The sequence below is a fragment of the Hylobates moloch genome, unplaced genomic scaffold (genome assembly GCF_009828535.3).
Source record: "Hylobates moloch isolate HMO894 unplaced genomic scaffold, HMol_V3 SCAFFOLD_1, whole genome shotgun sequence".
NCBI classification, from domain to species: domain Eukaryota; kingdom Metazoa; phylum Chordata; class Mammalia; order Primates; family Hylobatidae; genus Hylobates; species Hylobates moloch.
Genome location: NW_026652276.1, coordinates 182,918,307 through 182,942,956, shown reverse-complemented (window position 1 = coordinate 182,942,956; position 24,650 = coordinate 182,918,307). Strand labels below are relative to the sequence as shown.

At 40.6% G+C, this 24,650-nt stretch overlaps 1 protein-coding gene and 1 pseudogene across 1 annotated transcript in view; both read left to right on the top strand.

Annotated features, from left to right (window-relative positions):
• The window catches only part of RSBN1L (round spermatid basic protein 1 like), a 98,946-nt gene that overhangs the window by 22,416 nt on the left and 51,880 nt on the right, over positions 1 to 24,650 (top strand). The gene's annotated exons all lie outside the window — the stretch shown is intronic.
• Positions 11,907 to 14,029, top strand: LOC116809410 (farnesyl pyrophosphate synthase-like; annotated as a pseudogene).

The following is a 24,650-nucleotide window of genomic DNA, read 5'->3' as shown; positions in this document are numbered from 1 at the left end:
GCATAACAAACTGCCCTAAAATTTTGTGGTTTGAAACAATAACTTTTATTATATCAGATGATTTTGTGAATCACAAATTCTGGCATGATTGGCTGGGTGATTTCCTCTGCTTCATGCAGTGTTGACTGGAGTTGCTCATTGGTGTTGAGTTGGTGGCTGGTCTGGTATGGAAGGTCCAAGATGACTTTACTCACATGCCTGTTGCTGTGTTATGGATGGCTAGATACTGAACTAACTGAGTGAACCCTTCTCTTTCTCCAAGTTGTTTCAGGACCATTCCACATGGCCTGTTAATTAGGAAGTTGGATTTCTTAAGTGGCAGCTCAGGACTCCAAGAGTCTTGACACCCAGAGACATAGGTGGAAACAGCAAGTCTTCTTATGACTTAGCTTTGGAAGTCTGAACCAGTTTCTCATTGCACATATATTAGGGCACATAATGTATGTGTGTTTTGGAAAATTTGATTTGGAGCACATTCCAACTGAATTAAGATTGATAAAGCATCTGTAGGTGTGTATCTAATAATGTTAGCTAAATATACAACTTTTAAAAAATGTAGAACTTTGGTTGTGTGAAAAAGTGTAACTAAGAGTATATAACAAATACAACAAGAGTCTGGTTCCCATAGTTATATATGCCCACACATATTGTTATCATTAAGAACTATGTATATGATTTACCATTTGCATTACAGAGTATAATTTAAATTGTAATAAATAATGTAATTGTATAATGTGGACTTAGAGGTCTAAGAATGCCCCAGGTTGTATATATGTGAAAGAATCACGTTTGATATAGTAGCTATAGACACACGATTCGGTGATTTAAAGTGATTTAATTCTGTAACCAGATACCACCTACAATGTCTTAGTACTTCATGTCTTGGTTTTATAATATGTTGAGAACAGAAGAAATGCGTTTATTTCTGTTCTGGAGACCAATCTTTTCTGATAGTTTAGTGAGGAAAACCTGAGCTAAAATTTTTCACAGGCCACTTTATCATGTTATGCCTGACATGGTTTTTATGTATATATGTATTTAAAAAAAAAAACTTTTTTAGAGACAAGGTCTCACTCTGTTGCTCAGGTTGGAGTACAGTGGTGTGATCATGGCTCACTGCAGCCTCAGACTCCTGGGCTCAAGTGATCCATCTGACTGAGCCTTCTGAGTAGCCAGTACTATAGGTGTGCACCACTGTGCCTGGCTAATTATTGTATTTTCTATAGAGAAAGGGTCTCGCCATGTTGTCCAGGCTGGCCTTGAACTCCTGGCCTCAAACCATCCTCCCACCTTGTCCTCCAAAGTGCTGGGATTGCAGGTGTGAGCCACTGTTCCCAGCTGTATGTGTCTTTTTTTATTTTCCTCTTCCTCTTTGTGTGTTCTTGTGACTATTGTTATTGTAGTATTTTTGTCACTGTTTGTTACTGGGTGCTTTTGTAATAAAATTCTATTGATATTTAATAATAATAGCTATATTTGTCCAGTGCTTAAAATTAGGTATTGTGCATAGTGTTGGAAATAATGCATATGTTGCCTTGTTATAAAAATTGTAAAAGACGGGCTGGGCGTGGTGGCTCACGCCTATAATCCTAGCACTTTGGGAGGCCAAGGTGGGTGGATGACCTGAGGTTGGGAGTTCAAGACCAGACTGACCAACATGGAGAAACCCTGGGTCTACGAAAAATACAAAATTAGCCGGGCGTGGTGCTGCATGCCGGTAATCCCAGCTACTCGGGAGGCTGAGGCAGGAGAATCACTTGAACCCGGGAGGCAGAGGTTGCGGTGAGCTGAGATCGTGCCATTGCACTCCAGCCTGGGCAGCAAGAGCGAAACTCCGTTAAAAAAAAAAAATTGTAGAAGACAAGTGTTATTATCTATACAGATGAGACTGCTGAGGCACAACACGATTAAGTAACTTGCTTTGTGTCACTTGATCCGTTATTGGCAGAGCTAGAATTTGAGCTTAATATGTATAATTACAAAGCCTGAATTATTTCCATTATATCACACTACATTTAGGGTTTCTTTCTTTTTCTTTTTCTTTTTCTTTTTTTTTGAGACAGAGTTTCACTCTGTCACCCAGGCTGGAGTGCAGTGGTGTGATCCTGGCTCACTGTAACATCAGCCTCCCAGGTTCTCATCCCTCAGCCTCCCGAGTAGCTGGAATTACAGGCGTGGGCCACCATGCCTGGCTACATTTTGTATTTTTAGTAGAGATGGGGTTTCACCATTTTGGTCAAATGACCTCAAGTGACTGCCTGCCTCGGCATCCCAAAGTGCTGGGATTACAGGAGTGAGCCACCGTGCCCAACCTGCTGCTTTTTTTCTTATGTGGATTTAACAAACACTTATTTATGGCCTGCTTTGTGCTTGGGTGGTGGTGGAAGAAAGGGAGATACAAAGAGGAGAACTTTCTATTTCTTGCCTTGAGATAATTTTTAATTTAATTGGAGAGATAAATAGCTGCAATGTAAAAGACACTGCTTATTGTTGGTAATTTTATTTTATTTTTCTGTGTATTGCTTTTTTATTTGTCTTCTATGATTGCCTTCAAATGCTTATCAATAGTAATTTCTTTCTTTTTACTTAAATCTTTTGCCCCCTGGAAACTTCATTCACATTGAGCATCACTTAGATGCAAAGCACCATTCTAGGTTCTACAGAAGGTAGTAAAGAAGAGCAAGATATGATAATTGCAAAGGAGCTTAAAAACCAGGAGGGCAGATTGAGCAGTTATACAAAAAATCAGAATTCAAATTATAAATGAGGGAGGAGGAGGATGTGATCATTTGTGGTTGTGGGCATCAAGGAGTGCTTAGTGGGAGAAGCTGAATTTCACCGTAGATCTTACAGGATGTGTAGGATTTGGGCAGGTGGAATTGGGATGGGCAATCGCATTTTAGCTAAGGGATATTAGTAAAAATATTGGAGTAAGACATTTGAGTAATAATGAATCAAGTAGTCTGGAATCTTGTTATATATGTGGGTGAATAGTTGAAAAGGCTAAAAGAAGGTGGGTCTTTTTTTTTTTGAAACGGAGTCTCGCTCTGTCACCCAGGCTGGAGTGCAGTGGCGCAATCTCGGCTCACTGCAAGCTCCGCCTCCCGGGTTCACGCCATTCTCCTGCCTCAGCCTCTCCGAGTAGCTGGGTCTACAGGCGCCTGCCACCACGCCTGGCTAATTTTTTTGTATTTTTAGTAGAGACGGGGTTTCACCGTGGTCTCAATCTCCTGACCTCGTGATCCGCCTGCCTCGGCCTCCCAAAGTGCTGGGATTACAAGCGTGAGCCACCACGCCCGGCCTAAGAAAGTGGGTCTTAACTGAAGATTCTTGAATGACATATTATGGGAGTTTTCTGTTTTTAGATAGGCAGAGGTAAGCTGGGTTGGTTTGTTCATTCGTTTTAAGCAGAAGAGAGTGACATGGTAAACTATACATTTAAGGAATCTTTTTTGGTCACTGTGCTTACTTGGTGGAAAGGAAAGTATAGGTACGGAAACTCTTTCTTTCAAAAGCTAGTGGGAATACACTAGGTGGTGACTACGGAAAGGGAAAAAAAGACGGAAATATTTTAACAGAAGTGTAAACTGAACTGGTCAAGTGATTAGTGTTAGGGGAAAATTGAAGGAAGTAGTATTAGTGTTACTGAAAATTTTTTGTATTTGGATGTTGGATGAGGAAGTGCCATTAACATAGAGAATTGGAAGGAGAACTTGAACTTTTTTATATTAGAAAGATGATATTTTGGTGTTAAATATTATGGAGATGAAGATGTGGAGTTTGGCAGAGGGGTTGGGTTGGGAGATTAATTTGGAGATTAGTTTGCCACAGGGTTATAGTTTACATCATTTTTAGAGGCAGTATAGAGGAGAGAGAAGAATGCCTAGGAGAGATCCTAGGTAAATGTGCAGGTTTGGGTGGTAGGATTATGAGAATGAGGGAGTAGTCAGGTAGGATAGTACAGTTTCAGTGAAACTTAGGGAGAAATTTTGAGAAGGAATCAATACTTGTTATGTTGCAATGAGGTCCACGGAAAAAAAGGGCTGAAAAGCCACTGGATTTTTTAGCTTTGATTAGCTGTGTTAGCGAGGGGCTGTGATAAATCACTTCTTTCCCATTTACTGTTCGTGAAGTCCTTTCTCTTCTTTTTACTGTATCCTTCATTTCCTTCAATTTTTATTTTTGTCTATGTAATTGTAATCATTTTGTAATGTAACTGCTTTTCCTTCTGCTTCAAGTTCTGTGCATTTCTCTTCTTCTGCCCCTGCTTGTTTTCTCATCCATTTCTAGCCATACATTATTCCTGGAAGGATGTAGGAGAGGGAAGGTGGGGAATGTCATTGTTGTTGCTCAGTTCAATTGATTTCATGGACTGCATTATTATGGTGTGAATTATGGCTCATATGGCTCATATTCAGGGCAGGCAAAACTGTGATAGTGTGAAGCCTGTTTGATGTTTGTGCAGCAACAATATATTGTGACTGAAAGCTGTAGTATGAAATTCTAACATTTCTTTCTTTCTTTCTTTCCTCCTTTTTTTTTTTTTTTTTTTTTGAGACAGAGTTTTGCTTTGTTACCCAGGCTGGAGTACAGTGGTGCAATCTCGGCTCACCGCAACCTCCGCCTCCTGATTCAATCAGTTCTCGTGTCTCAGCCTTCGAGTAGCTGGGATTACAGGTGTGCGCCACCTCGCCTGGCTAATTTTGTGTTTTTAGTAGAGATGGGGTTTCACTATGTTGGCCAGGCTGGACTCAAACTCCTGACCTCAAGTGATCCACGTGCCTTGGCCTTCCAAAGTGCTGAGATTACAGGTGTGAGCCACTGTGCCTGGCCAACATTTCTTAGGAACTTCCAGTGTAGATTTTTATGACACCGTAATTTCTTAAAAAAATTAACCTACATAAAGAATTTCCTATACATAAAAATTTGTGGTTGAGTAAAAGTATGGCTTCTTTTTCTTAAAAACTGTTAAACCTAATAAATAATGTATGTGTGTATGCATGTTCAGAATACATATATAATTTTTTTTATTCTAATTTTAATTTTTTGAGATAGGGTCTCACTCTTTGCCCAGACTGGAGTGTAGTGGCATGATCACAGCCCACTGCAGCCGTGACCTGCTGGGTTTAAGCGATCCTGCCACCTCAGCCTCCCAAGTAGCTGGGACTGCAGGCATGTACCACCATGCCCAGTTAATTAAAAAAAATGTTTTTTGGCCGGGCGCAGTGGCTCACACCTGTAATCCTAGCACTTTGGGAGGCCGAGGTGGGAGGATCACGAGGTCAGAAGTTCAAGACCAGCCTGGCCAGCATGGTGAAACCCAGTATCTACTAAAAATACAAAAATTAGCTGGACATGGTGGTGCGCGCCTGTAATCCCATCTACTTGGGAGGCCGAGGCAAGAGAATTGCTTTAACCTGGGAGGCGGAGGTTGCAGGGAGCCGAGATCATGCCACTGCACTCCACCCTGGGACACAAGAGTGAAACTCTGTCTCAAAAAAAAAAAAAAATTTTTTTTTTTTTTTTTTTTTTTTTTTTTTAAATAGGGGCAGGGTCTCTGTGTTGCCCAGGCTGGTCTTGAATTTCTGGGCTCGAGCTATCCTCCCACCTTGACCTCCCAAAGTGCTAGGATTACAGGCATGAAAGAGCCTTTGTGCCGCCTTATAATTATTTCTAATTTTCTCCTCTTGATTAACTATAACATAACATTGAGATAATGTATATCAAGTGAGGTAGAACAGCACTTGAACAGTTTTAATGGAGGGAGACCTTTGGAAACTTTTTTTAATGTGTTTATGTAAGTACATAGTATGTTATATATTCAGTGTTTTACTTTGAAATGTTTTTTTCTTGTATCTCCTAATATACTGAGTGATTCTAAATCTTTAAAAAAGTATGTATCTGAACATAATTATTAATTCTTTCAGGAAGGAGATTTAGGCTACCAACTTGATTGTACAAATGATACATAATATATGAATCCCTTTCTTTTTCTTTTCTTTTTTTTTTTTCTTGAGAGTCTCACTCTATTGTCCAGGCGGGAGTACAGTGGCGCGCTCTTGGTTCACTGCAACCTCTGCCTCCTGGGTTCAAGTGATTCTCCTGCCTCAGCCTCCTGAGTAGCTGGGATTACAGACATGCATCACCATGCCCAGCTAATTTTTGTATTTTTAGTAGAGATGGAGTTTCACCATGTTGGCCAGGCTGGTCTTGAACTCCCGACTTCAGGTGATCCACCTGCCTTGGCCTCCCAAAGTGCTGGGATTACAGGCATGGGCCACTGCGCCCGGCCATGGATCCCTTTCCTTTTTTTTTTTTTTTTTTTTTAAAGACGGAGTCTCGATCTGTCGCCCAGGCTGGAGTGCAGTGGCCCAATCTTGGCTCACTGCAAGCTCCGCCTCCCAGGTTCATGCCATTCTCCTGCCTCAGCCTCCCGAGTAGCTGGGACTACAGGCGCCCGCTACCACGCCCGGCTAATTTTCTGTATTTTTAGTAGAGATGGGGTTTCACCTTATTAGCCAGGATGGTCTCGATCTCCTGACCTCGTGATCCGCCCGCCTCGGCCTCCCAAAGTGCTGGGATTACAGGCTTGAGCCACCACGCCCAGCCCCATGAATCCCTTTCTGTTGTAGAAGTTTCAAATAATTTAGGAAGTAAATGAAATAAAAACCAGAAGTTCTTTTTCTTTCTTCCCTAGGGATAAGCACCCCCCCCCCCCCCCCTTTTTTTTTTGAGATGGAATTTTGCTCTTGTGGCCCAAGCTGGAGTGCAGTGGTGCGATCTCTGCTCACTGCAACCTCTGCCTCGTGGGTCCAGTCGATTCTCCTGCCTCAGCCTCCCAAGTAGCTGGGATTACAGGCATGCATCACCATACCCAGCTTATTTTGTATTTTTAGTAGAGACAGGGTTTATAGGCATGCACCACCACTCATGGCTAATTTTTTGTATTTTTAGTATGAACGGGGTTTCACCATGTTTGCCAGGCTGGTCTCGAACTCCTGACCTCAGGTGATCCGCCTGCCTTGGCCTCCCAAAGTGCTGGGATTACAGGCATGAGCCATGGCGCCCGCCAGGGGTAAGCCCTTTTAAGTGTTCTGTACATTTACATATGTACAAATGTAAACACACACACACAGAAGAGATTATATCGTTTACTATTTTATGTTATGTTAATGTTATATTATGTTATGTTATGTTATTTTTTGAGAACTCCCGACCTCAGGTGATCAGCCTGCCTCCCAAAGTGCTGGGATTACAGGCATGAGCCACTGCGCCTGGCCAAGATTATCTAGTTTATTTTTAAAAACCTAAATATACTATATATATGCCTTTTTCTGTAACCTGCTTTTTTTTTAGTTAACAGTGTGTCTTGTAGTGCTTCTGTTATATATTGTTAAATTTATACACACATACATATGCATGTGTATCTGTCTGTATTTCTAATTAACTAAGTTTTGCCTTTATAAGTTTTTTAGTAAGCATTTCATTTCAGAGTAGTTTTAGAATTACAGAAAAGTTGCAAAGGTGGTACAGAATTCCCATACACCATTATTAACATCTTACATTTATTTAGCACGTTTATCATAGTTAAGAAACAGTAGTGATGCGTTATTATTAACTAAAGTCCATACTTTATTTAGAATTTCCTTAGTATTTTGTCTTACACCCTTTTTCTGTTCAAGGATCCCATCCAGGATACTGTATTACATTTAATCATCATGTCTCCTTAGACTCCTTTTGGCTGAGACAGTATCTCAGACTTCCATTGCTTTTAATGACCTTGATTGTTTGAGGTGTACCAGTTAGGTATTTTGTGGAATGTCTCCCAACTGGGATTTGTCTGATGTTGTTCTCATGATTAGACTGGAGTTGAGGGTTTTGGGGAGGAAGACAATAACTGTAAATTTTAAAAATAAAATTTAACTTAAAAATATTGAAAAATTTATAGTAAGAAGTGTCCCTAGCTTTCCCTATTCATTTCATGTTCCTCAGCTCGTTTAGTATCCCATCTGCTTTTTTTTCTTTTTTTTTGGAGACAGAGCGTTGCTCTGTCGCCCAGGCTGGAGTGCAGTGGCGCGATCTAGGCTCACCACAACTTCCGCCTCTCGGGTTCAAGCGATTCTCTTGCCTCAACTTCCCTAGTAGCTGGGACTACAGGTGCATGCCACCACACCGAGCTAATTTTTTTTTTTTTTTCTTGAGACAGAGTCTCGCTCTTCTTGCCCAGGCTGGAGTGCAGTGGCGCGATCTCGGCTCACTGCAACCTCTGCATTCCTGGGTTCAAGTGATTCTCCCGCCTTGGCCTCCGAAAATGCTGGGATTACAGGTGTGAGCCACTGTGCCTGGCCTAATTTTTGTATTTGTAATAGAGATGGGGTTTCACCATGTTGGCCAGGATGGTCTCAGTCTCTTGACCTCGTGATCTGCCCGCCTCGGCCTCCCAAAGTGCTGGGATTACAGGTGTGAGCCACCGTGCCTGGCCATTATCTGCTTTTTTTTTTTTTTTTTGAGACGGAGTTTTGCTCTTGTTGCCCAGGCTGGAGTGCAGTAGCGCTCTCTCGGCTCACTGCAACCTCTGCCTCCTGGGTTCAAGCGATTCTCCTGCCTCAGCCTCCCGAGTAGCTGGGATTACACACATGTGCCACCACGCCCAGCTAGTTTTATATTTTTAGTAGAGACGGGGTTTCTCCATGTCGGTGAGGCTGGTCTCGAACTCCTGACCTCAGGTGATCTGTCTGCCTTGGCCTCCTGAAGTGCTGGGATTATAGGCGTGAGCCACCATGCCCGGCCCCCCGTTTGCTTTTAATTCCAGATTTCTGAATAAAATGCTCATATTACTTTTTTTTAGTTAGTTTTAGACATATGGTGCATTCTTGTTATGTTAGATAAGAATTATCACTTTTATTTTTTATTTATTTTTATTTTTAGTATTTTTTTCAAGACAGACTCGCTTGTCACCAGGTTAGAGTGCAGTGGCTCGGTTAGTAGCAGGGACTACAGGCCTGTCCCACCATACTAAGCTAATTAAAAAACAACTTTTTTTTTTTCCTGTAGAGACAAGGCCTCACTTTCTTCCCCAGGCTGGTCTTGCCCTCCTGGCATCAAGTAAACTTCCTGCCTCAGCCTCCCAGAGTGTTTGGATTACAGGTGTAAGCCACTGAGCCTGGCCAGAATGACCACTTTTATAACCTAGCTTCTTTCCTTTTTAATAATTCCACATACCTTAGTTAAAGCAATAATCAGTGCTTATAATGACTCTGCAAATGCTGTGTAATGCAGATCAGGGAGAGATCCTTTTTATATGGTTTTCTTCATTTTTGTGTAGTTAAAAATTGCCTCTCTTTTTCATTTACTTATGTATCCATTGCTTCATTTTCTCTCTATTCTCTGTGTTCTGTGATAAGAGATAATTTGCCAGCTCCCCCTTTGTTTCTGGACGTCTTGTTTTTAAGAGCTCCATTCTTGCACTTCAGCCTGAACTAGTTATCTGCTGAGCCATCTGCACAGTGTTTATTTTAATACATTCTCATCTGCTCTTTTATGCTGGGTCCTCCGATCTCACATTGTCTTCCTTTGTTTACTACTCCTTAATTTACTTGAGCACGCCTTCAAATAACTTCCTGTGACAGCATGCATATGTGGTAATTTTTAAAAAATTTTTGCTTGTCTGAATATGCCTTCCTGCATACTTGATTGATAGTTTGGCAGATTATAAAATTGTAGGTTAAAAATTATTTTCATTCGCAATTTTGAAGGCATTGCTGTATTGCTTTTTAGCATCTGTGTACTGTTATTGTTGAAGAGTTCATTTCCATAGTTACCTGATCTTTTATGTGATCTGTTTATTTTTTACTCTCCTCTAGAGGGTTTTAGGATCTTTTATTTATCCCAGTGTACTGAAATTTCCTAATTGTGTGTGTAGTGTCTGTGTGAGGAGGGGACCATGGTGGTGGATTCCATTCTTTGTACTCATCCCTTATGAAATCTTTCATTTGGGAGACTGATCTTTTTTGGGAAAATTTATTGTATTATTTATTTGATATTTTTCTTCCCTATAAAATTCTGAATTCCCCGCCCCCCCCTCCCCGAGATTTCAGTTAATTTGATATAGGATCTCCTGAATAGATCCTTTTAGGTCACCTTATTTTGCTGTTTTCTACTTTTTTTGCCTTTTGTTCAGCTTTTTGGGAGACTATCTCACCTTTATATTGTAACGTTTTAATTAAGTTTTTCAGTTTTGCTATTGTATTTTTAATTTTCCATATCTCCTTTCTAAATTTAATTCAGTTTAAGCGTTTTAGGGAAGTACAGCCAGCTTGTTTTTAGATACATCCTTTGCCTTACCTGGGGTGCCTGAGTCTTGAAGCCTATTTAGTTTCTTCAAAAATGGAAGTTCAGTGTTTTCCTTAAGGGATGAGAGTGAAATAATCTCAACTATTTGGTGTGGGTGGAGTGGGAAGTTTGACTTTTCTTTTTATAAACTTTTAATCAATTTTCCTTAAGATAGCTGTATGTGTATATATACATATGTGCAAACACATATGCATACATGTATATATACATATATGTGTATATACATATATTCATACACATGTATATATGATAGTCTTGGGATCCTTTTATAGATTTTGACTCTTTAAACATTAATGACTTCATAATTTTTCATTGTATGAGTATACCCAACTTTAATCAATTCTCCATAATTAAAATTTAAGTTATTACAGATGTGATGGCTCACATCTGTAATTCCAGCACTTTGGGAGGCAGAGGTGGACAGAGTTCGAGACCAGTCAGGGCAACACGGTGAAACCCCGTCTCTACAAAAAATATAAAAAACTAGCCTGGCGTGGTGGCGTGTGCCTGTGGTTCCAGCTACTTGGGAAACTGAGGTGGGAGGATCACTTGAGTTGGGCAAGTCAAGACTGCACTGAGCCATGTTCGTGCCACTGTACTGCAGCCTGGGCGACAGAGTGAGACCCTGTCTCAAAAAAAAATTTTATTTTAAAGTTATTTACAGTTACTATTGTAAATAATGGGGGATGAGGACCCTTGTATAGCTAGCTATACAGTTGGCCCTCTTCATCCGTGGATTCTGCATCTGTGTATTCAACCAACCATCCATCAAAAGTATTTGGAAAAAAGCAGTGAAAAATAACAGTACAACCATAAAAATGATATAAAGTAAACAATACAGTCTAACAACTATTTACATAGTATTTACATTATATTAGGTATTATAAGTAATCTAGAGATGATTTAAAGTATGGGAGAATGTGCATAGGTTATATATGCAAATACTACGTAATTTTATATAAGCGACTTGAGCATCCACAAATTTTGGTACATGGATTTAGGTATTTATGGGAGTGTCCTGGAACTAATCCCGCATGGATGATGGACAACCGTATTTGTGCAGGTTTGCCTCCTTTTTATTAAATTCTAGCAGTGGAATTATGGAATCAAAGGATTGATCTGTTTTAAAGTTTGTTCTACATATTGTTAAATTGTCCTCCATAAGACTGTCTTTTCTTAAACTGTAGAAGTGCCTATTCACTTTACCTTTGCCAGCATTCGTTATTCTTATTTTTTTTTTAAATAGTCAATTTGATAGGTGAAAAATGGTTTCCTACTGTTCTAATTTGTATCTCTTTGAATACTGGTAAGGTTGAGCTTTTTTCCATTTTTTTTTTAACATTAACATTCTTTGAAACTTGCTGTTTTATGTCCTTTGTTCCTTTTTTTATTTTGCTATTTTTAAAATTTAATTTTTTAAGTTTTTTTGGTATTGTAAGAGCTTTTTTTTTTTTTTTTTAACAAAGCTCTGCAGATGGTGAAGATGTGGAGAAAGGGAACCCTTGTACATTATTAGTAGGAATGTAAATTAGTACAGCTTCTATGGAAAACAATATAGTGATTCCTCAGAAAATTAAAAATAGAACTACCGTGTGATCCAGCAGTCCTACTGCTGAGTATATACCCAAAAGAAAGGAAATTACTATGCTCCCATGTTCATTACAGCATTATTCACAATAGCCAAGATACGGAGTCAAACTAAGTTTCCATCAAGATATATATGGATAAAGAAAATGTTGATATATATACACTGTGGATATATTATTCAGCCTTAAGAAAGAAGGAAATCCACCAAGCAGGAACCCACATCCAAGAACAGAGCACTTTGCTTCTCCCTCGGAATGAATGGAGACCAGAAATCAGATGTTTATGCCCAAGAAAAGCAGGAATTCATTCAGCATTTCTCCTGGATTGTCAGGGTGCTGACTGAGAATGAGATGGGGCACCCAGAGACAGAAGTGCTATTGCCCGACTCGAGAAGATCCTGGAGTACAATGCCATTGGAGGCAAGTATCACCAGGGTTTAATGGTGCTGGTATCATTCCAGGAGCTGGTGGAGCCAGGGAAACAGGATGCTGATAGTCTTGAGTGGGCCCTGACTGTGAGCTGGTGTGTGGAACTACTGCAAACTTTCTTCCTGGTGTCAGATGACAGCATGGATTCATCCTCATTCACCTGCCAGGGGCAGATCGGCTGGTATCAGAAGCCAGACGTAGATTTGGATGCCATCAAAGATGTTGTGCATCTGTAAGCATGTATCTACCGCTTGCTGTATCTACCACCATTTCAGTTAGGAGAAATAAGTTCAATAGAGATACATGCTCTGTTGCCTGGAGCAGCCCTATTACCTGAACCTGATCAAGCTCTTCCTGCAGAGTTTCTGTCAGACTGAGATTGGGCAGACTCTGGACCTCATCACAGCCCTCCCAGGGCAGGGTGGATCTTGGCAGATTCACTGAAAAGAGGTACAAATCTATTGTCAACTACAATCGATTCCTGTAGCTGCAGCCATGTATATGGTAGGCATTGCCGGGAAGAAGGAACACACCAATGCCAGGAAGACCTGCTGGAGGTGGGAGAGTTCTTTCAGATTCGAGATGATTACTTTGACCTCTTTGGGGACCCCAGTGTGACTGGCAAAGTTGGCACCGACATCCAGGACAACAAATGCAGCTGGCTGGTGGTTCAGTGTCTGCAACAGGCCACTCCAGAACAGTTATCAGATCCTGCAGGAGAATTACAGGAGAAGGAGGCCAAGAAGGTGGACCTGCTGAAGGCACTGTATGAGGAGCTGGATCTACCAGCTGTGTTCTTGCAGTCTGAGGGTCACTTTATGGGTCTCATGTGGCAGTATGCGGTGCCCCTGCCCCCAGCTATCTTCCAGGGGCTAGCACACAAAATCTATGAGCGGAAGAAGTGGCCTGTAGACTGCAAGGGCAGGGAGAAGAGGCTCTCAATAAATTATTGTGTAACCTTAAAAACAAAAACAAAAGCAAAAAAAAAAAAGAAAACAAAAGAAACCCTGTCATTTCATTTGCAACAACATGGATGAATCTGGAGGATATTGTACTAAATGAAATAAGCCAGACACAGAAAGACAAATGCCTTATGATCTCATTTATATGTGAGGTATAAATAGTCAAACTCATAGAAAAAGTGTAAAATGGTGGTTACCAGATGCTGGGGGATTGGGGAGATGTTCAAAGGATACACAATTTCAGTTAGGAGAAATAAGTTCAAGAGATCTATTGTATATCATGGTGACTACAGTTAATACGTTGTAGATGTGAAAATTGCTAAGTAGATTTTAAGTGTTCTCACCACATACAAAAAGATAAGTATGTGAAGTAATGCATATATTTGTTAAATAGCTTGATTTAACCATTTTACAATGTATTCATCAAAACATCATGTACACCATAAATATATACAATTCGTAAGTTAAAAAAAAAAAGAGCTCTACTTAAGAAGGAAATTAGCCCATTATCTTTCGGGGAAAATTGTTTGTCCTATACTTACACCTAGAAAAATTGTGGATCCTTAATGTTAGGGAGGAGTAGTTTCATTCAGTCATAGAACTTACTGTAAAAAATGAATAGGCCAGTTAGATAAGGGGGCTAAATTTGAGAACTATTCCTGGAAGACTTAAGGACTAAGAATTTCCTTCTCTGGTGTAGCATGGCAAAGGAAAAGAAGGAAGGATTAACAAAGATGAACCAAGAGCACCTTATGCAAGAGAAAGTCATTGATTTACTGTAGAAAATAGCGCAGTAATTTCTCACTTTATCACAGAACCTGTTTCATGCATAAAACAAGCATTTATTGAAAGAAAGCCTTCTCTACTCATGGAGTTTATGTGGGTGGGGAGGAGGATGGTAAGACAGATATCTGTAACCTGAATACAGTGTGAAATTTCCTGTAATACAGATAGATAACATGATTACTAAACAGTATAGTACTAATGGACCTTGTTTAGTTTCTTAGCACAGAAAAAATAAGAATGGTCCTTTAGGTGATTGCCAGAAGTTAGAGCTGTTACCCCTCTTTCCTGTAGTGATAAATGACATCTGAGAATTAAAAGACAGAATAAAATGAAATGAGACTCAACAACAAATTTTTAGTTTTGAATAATTTTTAAAAATTTTTTCTATTTTTGAGGTAATCAATATGAGAATGATGAGAGTTAAAATTTTTGTCATAATGAAGATATATTTTAGGAAGCAAGGAAGTATATAGTACATTTTAAAAAGTCAGGAGAATAGTTAAAAAATGGCAGTCTTCTGTTATCTGGCAGATAATTCCGAAGATTCCAGATAAATGGATTGTTGACATATTTATTCTAATTTTTCTTTTAGAGATAGGGTTTTGCTCTGTCACCCAGGCAGAAGTGCCATGACACTAGCATAGCTCACTGCAGCCCACTGAGTAGCTAGAACTCCAGGTGTGTACAACCATGCCTGGGTAATTTTTTTTTTTAAAGGTTTTTGTAGAGACAGGATCTTGCTATGTTTCTCAGGCTTATTTTTTGATATTTATTTTAGAGACAGGGTCTTACTCTGTCACCCAGTCTGGAATGTAATGGCATGGCCATAGCTCACTGCAGCCTTGAATTCCTGGGGTCAGGTGATCCTCCCATTGGGTTTATTTTTATCTTTTTAGAGATGGGGTCTTACTCTGTCGGCCAAGCCAGAATTGCAGTGCAGAGTTCATAGCTTGCTTCATCCTTGAACTCGTGGACTCAAGGGATCCACCTGGGTAGTTTGGACTGTAGGCATGTGCCATCATACCCAACTAATTAAAAAACAAACAAAAACTTTTTTTTTTTTTTTTAGAGATGCGGATGTCATTATGTTGCCCAGGCTGTTCTCAAACTCCTGGCCTCAAGTGATTCTCATACATCAGCCTCCTTAGTAGCTGGGATTACATGTATGTGAGCCTGGCTCTTGTAACTGTATTTTGTACCTATTAATCAACTGTCTTCATCCTTCCCTTCTTCCTGCCCTTCCTAGCCTCTGGTAACCGCTAATCAACTCTTTACCTTCATTAGATACACTTTTTAAGTTCTTTTTTTTTTTTTGAGACGGAGTCTCACTCTGTCACCCAGGCTGGAGTGCAGTGGCGCGATCTCGGCTCACTGCAAGCTCCGCCTCCCGGGTTCACGCCATTCTCCTGCCTCAGCCTCTCCGAGTAGCTGGGACTACAGGCACCCGCCACCACGCCCGGCTAATTTTTTGTATTTTTAGTAGAGACGGGGTTTCACCGTAGTCTCGATCTCCTGACCTCGTGATCCGCTCACCTCGGCCTCCCAAAGTGCTGGGATTACAAGCGTGAGCCACCGTGCCCGGCCATTTAAGTTCTTACATATGAGCAAGAACATGCAGAATTTCTGTACCTGCTTTATTTCATTTAACATAGTGACCTCCAGTTCCATCCACATTGCTGCAAATGATGAGATTTCCTTCCCTTTTTAGGCTGAATAATATTCCATTGTGTATATGTACCACATTTTTTTATCCATTCATTCGTTGATGAAACCTTAGGTTGATTCTCTATCTTGGTTATTGTAAATAGGACAGTAAACATGGAAGCACAGATATCTCTTTGATATACTGATTTCCTTTATTTTGGGTATGTTCTCAGCAGTAGGATTGCTGGATCATATGGTAGTTCTATTTTTAATTTTTTGAGGAACCTTCATACTGTTTTCCATATTGGTTGTACTAGTTCGCATTTCCACCAACAGTGTACAAGTGTTCTCCTTTTCTGCATCTTTGCCAGCATCTGTTTTTTTTTTTTTTTGTCTTTTTGATAAAAGCCATTCTAACTTGGGTCAGACGCTATCTCATGGTTTTAATTTGCGTTTTCCTGATAATTAGTGATGTTGATTCTTTTTTCATGTACCTGTTGGCCATTTGTATGTTTTTTGAAAAATATCTTATTTAGATCATTTGCTGCCCCCCCACCCCCCTGCCCCCTTTTTTTTGAGATAGGGTCTCTCTCTGTCACCCAGGCTGGAGTGCAGTGATGTGATCATGGCTCACTGCAGCTCCGACTTCCCAGGCTCAAGTGATCCCCCTGCCTCAGCCTCTCAGGTAACTGGGACTACAGGTGCATGCCACCATGCCTGGCTAATTTTTTCTTTTCTTTTTTTTTTTTTTTTTTTTTTGAGATGGGGTTTCACCATGTCACTCAGGCTGGAGTGCAGTGGTGCCATCTCGGCTCACTGTAACCTATGCCTGTGGGGCTCGGGTGGTCCTCCCACCTCAGCCTACCGAGTGGCTGGGACTACAGGCATGTACCACCTGGCCTGGCTAATTTTTGTATTTTTTGTAGAGATTGGAGTCTCGCTATGTTGCTGGGCTGGTCTTGAACTCCTGGGCTCAAGCATTCCACTCGTCTTGGCCTCCCAACAATTTACGTCTTTTAATTGGATCGTTTAGTCTATTTTTATTCTAATAGATAAGGACTTGTTTTCTGGTTGTTTTCCTCTCTTCTTTCTTCCTGTTTTCCTTTTGTGTTTAAGTGATTTTTAGTAGTATGTTTTAGTAGTATGTTTTAGTAGTATGTTTTAATTTTAGTAGTATGTTTTAATTCATTGCTTTTTTTTAAAGGATATCTATGATAGGTTTTTGCTTTGTGGTTACTGTGGGGCTTGCAAAAACGTCTTCTAGAAATAACAAGGCTTTTTTGTTTGTTTTTGTTTTTTTGAGATGGAGTTTCGCTCTTGTTGCCCAGACTGGAGTGCAATGGTGTGATCTCAGCTCACCGCAACCTCCGCCTCCTGAGTTCAAGTGATTCTCCTGCTTCAGCCTCCTGAGTAGCTGGGATTCCAGGCATGCGCCACCACGCCTGGCTAATTTTGTATTTTTAGTAGAGATGGGGTTTCTCCATGTTGGTTAGGCTGGTCTGGAGCTCCTGACCTCAGGTGATCTGCCCACCTAGGCCTCCCAAAGTGCTAGGATTACAGGCGTGAGCCACCATGCCCCACCACAAGTTATTTTAAACAGATGTTTAGAAACATTTCTTTCTTTTGATCAGTAAGAAACCAAGGAAAAACTTAAACTAACAAAAAAAACCTCTTTACATCAGTTTCCATCACATTTTGACTTTTTCTTCTCTTAATGTCGATCTTTTCATATTTCCCATCTCTTAACAAGTTGCTGTGCCATGGTTATTTCTGATAGATTTATCTTTTTTGTTTTGTTTTGTTTTGTTCTGAGGTGGAGTCTCACCCACTCTGTTGCGTGGGCTAGAGTACAGTGTTATGATCTCTGCTCACTGCAACCTCCGTCTCCTGGGTTCAAGCGATTCTGCTGCCTCAGCCTCCCAAGTAGCTGGGATTTACAGGCACGCGTCACCGTGCCCTGCTAGTTTTTGTATTTTTAGTAAAGATGGGGTTTCGCCATGTTGGCCAGGATGGTCTGGAACTCCTGACCTCAAGCAGTCCGCCCACTTTGACCTTCCCAAGTGCTGGGGTTACAGGCGTAAGCTACTGTGCCCAGCCAATTTACCTATTATACTTCATGCCAGAAATATGAGTGGATTATACACCACAGTTACAGTGTTAGAGTATTTTGAATTTATGTACTTTTACCAATGAGTTTTGTACCTTCAAATTTTTTTTGTAAGCACCCCTTTGTTTCAGATTGAAGAGCTTCTGAATATGTTCTTCCATGTATAGTTGCTGAGAAGTTTATTGTCAGGCTAATTGGAGCTCTTCATATGATATGTGCTTCTTTTCACTTACTGCTTTTTAAAATCCTATCTTTGTCCTTTTTCTCTGAGAATTTGATATGCCTTGGGGTAGTCTTATTTTGGTTGAATATGTTTGGTGATCTCTGACCTTCCTGTGTCTGGACACGTATCTTTCTCCGGGGTTGGAAGGTTTTCTGGGATTATGTTCTATTTTTTTTTCTAGAAAAATTTAACAGATTTCTTTATAATTATTATAAAGTTGAACTGCTGAAACTTGTTCACTGAAACATTTTGACTTGCATTAATGCTTTACATCCCTGCATTTATATTAAAAATTCACACACAAATGAAAATGTAAAAACTGCCAATACATGATTTCTGTCACCTGTTTTTCCATTCACAGTCATATACTTAGGCACCTTTTGACCCCATGGGGGAAAAAAATCTAATGTTCAGAACTACCAATAACAGGAAGAAGATAATTTTTTTTCTTTTTTTTTGAAGAATGAAATGTTTCCCATCATACTGGATTCTCAAGCATATTCTCCACTAATATGGTTTGGCTCTGTGTCCCCACCCAAATCTCATCTTGAATTGTAATCCACACCTGTTGAGGGAGGGACCTGGTGGGAGGTGATTGGATCATGGGGGCAGTTTCCCCCCATGCTGTTCTTGTGATAGTGAGTGAGTTCTCATGAGATCTGATGGTTTAAAAGCGTCTGGCAGTTCCCGCCTCACTCTCTCTCTCCTACCACCTTGTGAAGAAAGTGCTTGCTTCTCCTCCTTCCCCCATGATAGGTTTCCTGAGGCCTTTCAAGCCATGCAGAACTGTGAGTCAATTAAGCCTTTTTTCTACCTCAGGTAGTTCTTTATAGCAGTGTGAAAAAGGATAATACATCCACGTATTAGCGGTGTGCTAGCTGGATGTCTTTTGGCATAATTTTTTTTTTTTTTTTTTTTTTTTTTGAGATGGAGTTTTGCTCTTGTTGCCCGAGCTGGAGTGCAATGGTGTGATCACAGCTCAATGCAACCTCCGCCTCCCAGGTTCAAGCGATTCTCCTGCCTCAGCCTCCTGAGTAGCAGGGATTACAGGCACGTGCCACCATGCCTGGCTAATTTTTTGTATTTTTAGTAGAAACGGGGTTTCACCATGTTTGCCAGGCTGGGCTCGAACTCCTGACCTCAGATGATCTGCCTGCCTTGGCCTCCCAAAGTGCTGGGATTACAGGCGTGAGCCACCACGCCCAGTCCTTTTGGCATAATTGTTACACGTTTTGCATGGATAGCACACAGGTTGGTATCTTCAAAAATGGCCAGCCAGTTAAGCCTCACTTGCCTCCTGCAAAGCACCAATAACTGTGCTCTAGAAGCATAGATGTGTTTTAAATCCCTGAGCAATTTGTTGCACCAGATGCTGGAAGGGAAGTTTGCCAGTCAGTGATTCAGTGGACTTCTGATAACGTGTAATTTCATGGAATACCAGGCCTGTGATGATATGTCTTCACCCTTCCAATAGAGGGCACACTCTTGTGAGCGGCCTCCTGGCTGCTTTACCACACCGGTGGATTGCAGGCAGGCAGTTTTGTAGGAACTATGGTATAGAGACCTCCTTACTTACCCACCTTCTTGTTAGGCTGGAGCTCAGTGAGCTAGAGGTGGTGCTGACCTTAGAGAGTGACAGTGGTATGGCGGTGGCTCCAAACACAATTGAAAAGGATTATTTTTAAAAACAAGCTTACTTCTCCTTCTTTCTCCACTTCTGGAAACTACTCTTAACGTTTGTTTTGAGGTTATTCACTATATCTTATAGTCATGCTTTGCTCCTTTTCATTCTTTTTTCTTTTTTCTCTTTTGTGTATTTTCAAATAATTCGTCTTTGAGTTCACTGATTCTGTCTTCTGCTTTATCCTTTCTACTGTTGAGAGCCTGTAAGTGCATTTTTCATTGCAGCAAATGTATTTCTCAGTTCCAGGATTTCTTTTTGATTTTTTTCATTATTTCAATGTCTTTGTGAAATTTCTCTGATAAATTCCTAAATTGCTTTCCTATGTTATCTTGGAGTTGTCTGAGTTTCCTTAAAACTGCTATTTTGAAGTTTTGATCTGAGAGCTCACATGTCGCTGTTTTGTTAGGGTTAGTCACTGGCTCCTTGCTTTGGGGAGGTGATGGCTGCCTGCCTGTTTGCTGTTGTGTCTTGTGGTCTTATATCTGTGGCTTTGCATTGAAGGATTAGTTATGTATTCTGGTCTTCAATGTCTGGCGTCTGGCTGGTTTTGGTCCTTACAGAGTATATTTGCTTAGTGGTTTTGTGCGGTTGCCTGTCGAATCCCCTTAATTCCATATTGCTGCCCCCTTTTGAGCACTAGATGGTGCAGTAAGCCCAGGTTTGCCTCATTTGGGGCAAACGTTCAGAGGACTGCCTATCCCCAATGGCGGGGTGGGGGCGCCGTGGGCGGTGGGGTGGGGTGGCGGGGGTTGGTCCTAAAGAGGATATTCTGGCTATGTGCGAGGGCTGGCTACAGGTTCATGCCCAGAAGACCCGTGGAGCTTGCCTCCTATGGTGTGGTGCTGCTCAACAGCCACCCTGATTTGGCATCATTTTTGGCTGAGATAAACAGCAGAGTTTCCTGGGCTGTCTCTAGCTGCCTCCAGGGCTTTTTCTCCCTACAGGCACTTGCAGTGCTTCTTGTGGATTAAGGCAGGAATGGTTTTCCTGCAGGAGAACCCAAGATGGTGAAGAAGCTGGCTGTCTGCCTCATTCTTTCTTTTTCTAATGTAAAACTTTTAGCCTTGGGGGATTTTTCCATGAGGTGCCTTGCAGATTTGGGGAGGGGAATCACAGAAGTCGGTTTCTCTTACCATCATCTCTTTGGATTTCCCTGTGACCCTGGAGATCATCTGTACTTCAGATTTGAGTTCTGGGATATTGCTAACGATAGTCTTGATCCTGGATATTTGTTTTTGGTTTTCTGTGGGGAAGAGTGAAGCCAGATGGCTTCTGCTCTGCCGTTTGATGATGCACTGTCCTTATTTATTTATTTTTTAACTTACTGAAAATATTCTGCTGGCTTATGGTTGATGAGAAGTCAGTAGACTCTTGCTGTAGTCTGTTTTTTCCTTACGCTTCTTTTATAGTCTTCTCTTTGTCTTTAGCTGTTTTGCAGCTTCCATTGTGGTGTTTTTATGTGTGGAATTCTTTTTATTTATTCCATGTAAGAGTTATTAGCTTTCTTGAATCTTATTTTCTGCCCTAATTTTGAGGTCTGTATGGCTGCAGTTGGAAGGAGGTGGTGAACAAGAATTTCTCCAAGGTTTCTGGGGGCCCCATAGCTGCAAGGTCAGAACAGAGGTGAAGCCAGTGTCCACTACTGACTCACCTTGGGAGCCCTCATGACTTTAATAATAGTGGAGACTAGTGAATTTTATTGAAACCAGATGAGATTATTTTGTTACTAAGAACCGGTGTTCCAAAGTGGTAGTTAGAATAAGAATCAACTGGCATTTATTGACTGTAAGATTCTTAATACAGTATTATTATTCATCTTTATTTCCTAAATCCATACATGCTTAATAGAAGTATATTGGGTGAATGAGATACATATTACACTGAAGCATATGTGGCTTATACTACTAAATCATAAGTTCACCATATTTCTGAAGATCCCATTTGTATTTTGTTTAAAATTATTTTAGGCTGGGCGCAGTGGCTCACCACTGTAATCCCAGCACTTTGGGAGGCTGAGGGTAGGTGGAGTGCTTGAGCACAGGAGTTTGAGACTAGCCTGGGCAACACAGTGAGACCATGTCTCTACAGAAAATTAAAAAATTAGCTGAGTGTGATGGTGTACACCTGTGGTCCCAGCTACTTGAGGGGCTTAGGTAGGAGGATCGCTTGAGCCTGGGAAGTCAAGGCTGCAGTGAGCTGTGGTCATGCCACTGCACTCCAGCCCATATGACAGAGCAAAACCCTGTCTCAAAAAAACAATTATTTTAATGAGTTTCTTTTTATATCTTAACCTTTATGTGTGGGCTAAACACATACTTTATATGTGTTTGAAAAGTATGTGTTTAGCCCATGTTCATTTTCCCACATATATGATTTCTTTTTTGTTCTGGGTTGATAGTAACTTAGTCATATATTCCTTCTTCTTTCTTCCATTCTTAGATTCCTTTGGCTGTTTGGGTTTAAACTATATCATAGGTCTATTTGCATCTGTTTCTCCCACTCCCCTTTGTATTTACTTATTTATGCCTTAAAAGTTGACATCATGTTTTAGAGCAGCTTTAGGTTCATAGCAAAATTGAGCAGAAGCTACAGACTTCTCATATACCCTCTCCCCCGACACATGGATAGCCTTCCCCATTATTAACATCCCCTATCAGAGTGGTACATTTGTTCCAACTGATGAACCTACATTAACACATCATTACCACCCAAAGTCTGTCGTTTACATTAGGAGTCACTCTTGGTGTTATAAATTTTCATGGGTTTGGACAAACTTATAATGACATGTATCCACCATACACCATGGAGTATTTTAATTGTCCTAAAAATCCTTTGTGCTCTGCCTGTTCATCCCTCCTCCCCAGTATACCCTGGCAACCACTGATCTTTTTATTTAAAGTCTCTGTAGTTTTGCCTTTTCCACAGTGTCATATGGTTAGAAGCATACATTATGTAGCCTTTTCACACTGCTTCTTTTACTTAGTATGCATTTATATTTCCTCCATGTCTTTGCATGGCTTGATAGCTCACTTCTTTTTAGTGCTGAAGAATATTCCGTTGTCTGAATGTGCTACCTAAAGGACATCATGGTTGTTCCCAAGTTTTGGCAGTTATGAGTAAACCTGCTGTAAATGTTGTGGTACAGATTTTTGTGTAGACATAAGTTTTCAGCTCCTTTAGATAAATACTATAGACTGTGATTGCTGGAACATATGATAAAAGTATATTTAGTTTTGTAATAAACTGCTAAACAGCCTTCCAGAGTGGCTGTACCATTTTACATTCCCACCAGCAGCAGATGAGTGTTCCTGTTGCTCTGTATTTTTGTCAGCATTTGGTGTTGTCAGTGTTCTGGATTTTGGTCATTCTAATAGATGTGTAGTGGTACCTCATTTTTGTTTTTATTTGTGTTTCCTTGATGACATCAGGTGTGGAGCATCTTGTCATATGCTTATTTGCTATCTGTATATCTTCTTTGGTGAGTTGTCTCTTAAGGTCTTTGGTTTTTTGTTGTTGTTGTTGTTTGTTTGTTTTGAGACAAGTTCTTACTCGTTCATCCAGGCTTGAGTGCAGTGGCAGGATCTCTGCTCCCTGCAACCTCTGTCTCCCGGACTCAAGTGATCCACCTCAACCTCTCACCTAAAACTCCCACCTCAACCTCCCGAGTAGCTGGGACTACAGGCATGCACCACCATGCCCAGCTAATTTTTTTTTTTTTTTTTTTTTTTTTTTTGAGACGGAGTCTCGCTCTGTCGCCCAGCCTGGAGTGCAGTGGCGCAATCTCGGCTCACTGCAAGCTCCGCCTCCCGGGTTCACGCCATTCTCCTGCCTCAGCCTCTCCGAGTAGCTGGGACTACAGGCGCCCACCACGACGCCCGGCTAATTTTTTGTATTTTTTTTTAGTAGAGACGGGGTTTCACCGTGGTCTCAATCTCCTCACCTCGTGATTCGCCCGCCTCGGCCTCCCAAAGTGCTGGGATTACAAGCTTGAGCCACTGCGCCCGGCCACCCAGCTAATTTTTGTACTTTTACTAGAGACAGGGTTTCATCATGTTGCCCAGGCTGATCTTGAACTCCTGGGTTCTAGCAATCCGCCTGCCTCAGCCTTCCAAAGTGCTGGTATTACAGGCTTGAGCTACTGTGCCCAGCCTGGTCCATTTTTAATTGTTTGTTTTCTTATTATTGAGTTTTAAGAGTTACTTTTTTTTGGATAATAACCCTTTATCGGATACATCTTTACCAAGTATTTTCTTATAGTCTGTGGCTTCTTTTTAGTCTCTTGACTGTGTCTTTTGCAGAACGGAAAATTTTACTTTTAATGAAATCCAGCTTTATCAGTTCTTTTTTTTTAATCTATTGTGCCTTTGGTGCTGAATCTAAAAAGTCATTGCCAAAATCCCTGGTCATCTAGATTTTCTTCTGTGTTATTTTCTAGCACGTACCACTTCTCCTAGTTTAGATTTTTTTTTTTTTTTTTTTTGGTATGTGGATATCCAGTTGTTCCAGTACCATTTGTTGAAAAGACTTTTATCTCCATCAAGATAAGTTGATTGTATTTAAGTGGATCTGTTTCTGGACTCCCTATTTTGTTCGATTGATCTATTTGTGTATTCTTTTGCCCATAACACATTGTCATGATTTCTCTTTTTATTTTTAAATAAAATGTTTAATCCTTATATTTAGTTTGACTTTTCAAACCGAGAGTTTCTTGCTTTTGTGGTGTTAGAATTCTTACTTTTATTCTGAGAATTATGATGAGAAGGTCAGTTACGATTTTTTTCCAAGCTTGAGATTAGACTGTGAAAGATAAAACCATACGAATTCTTGTTCACAGAAAGAAATGAATAAAAACTGAATAAGAATTCTAGTCTTGTTA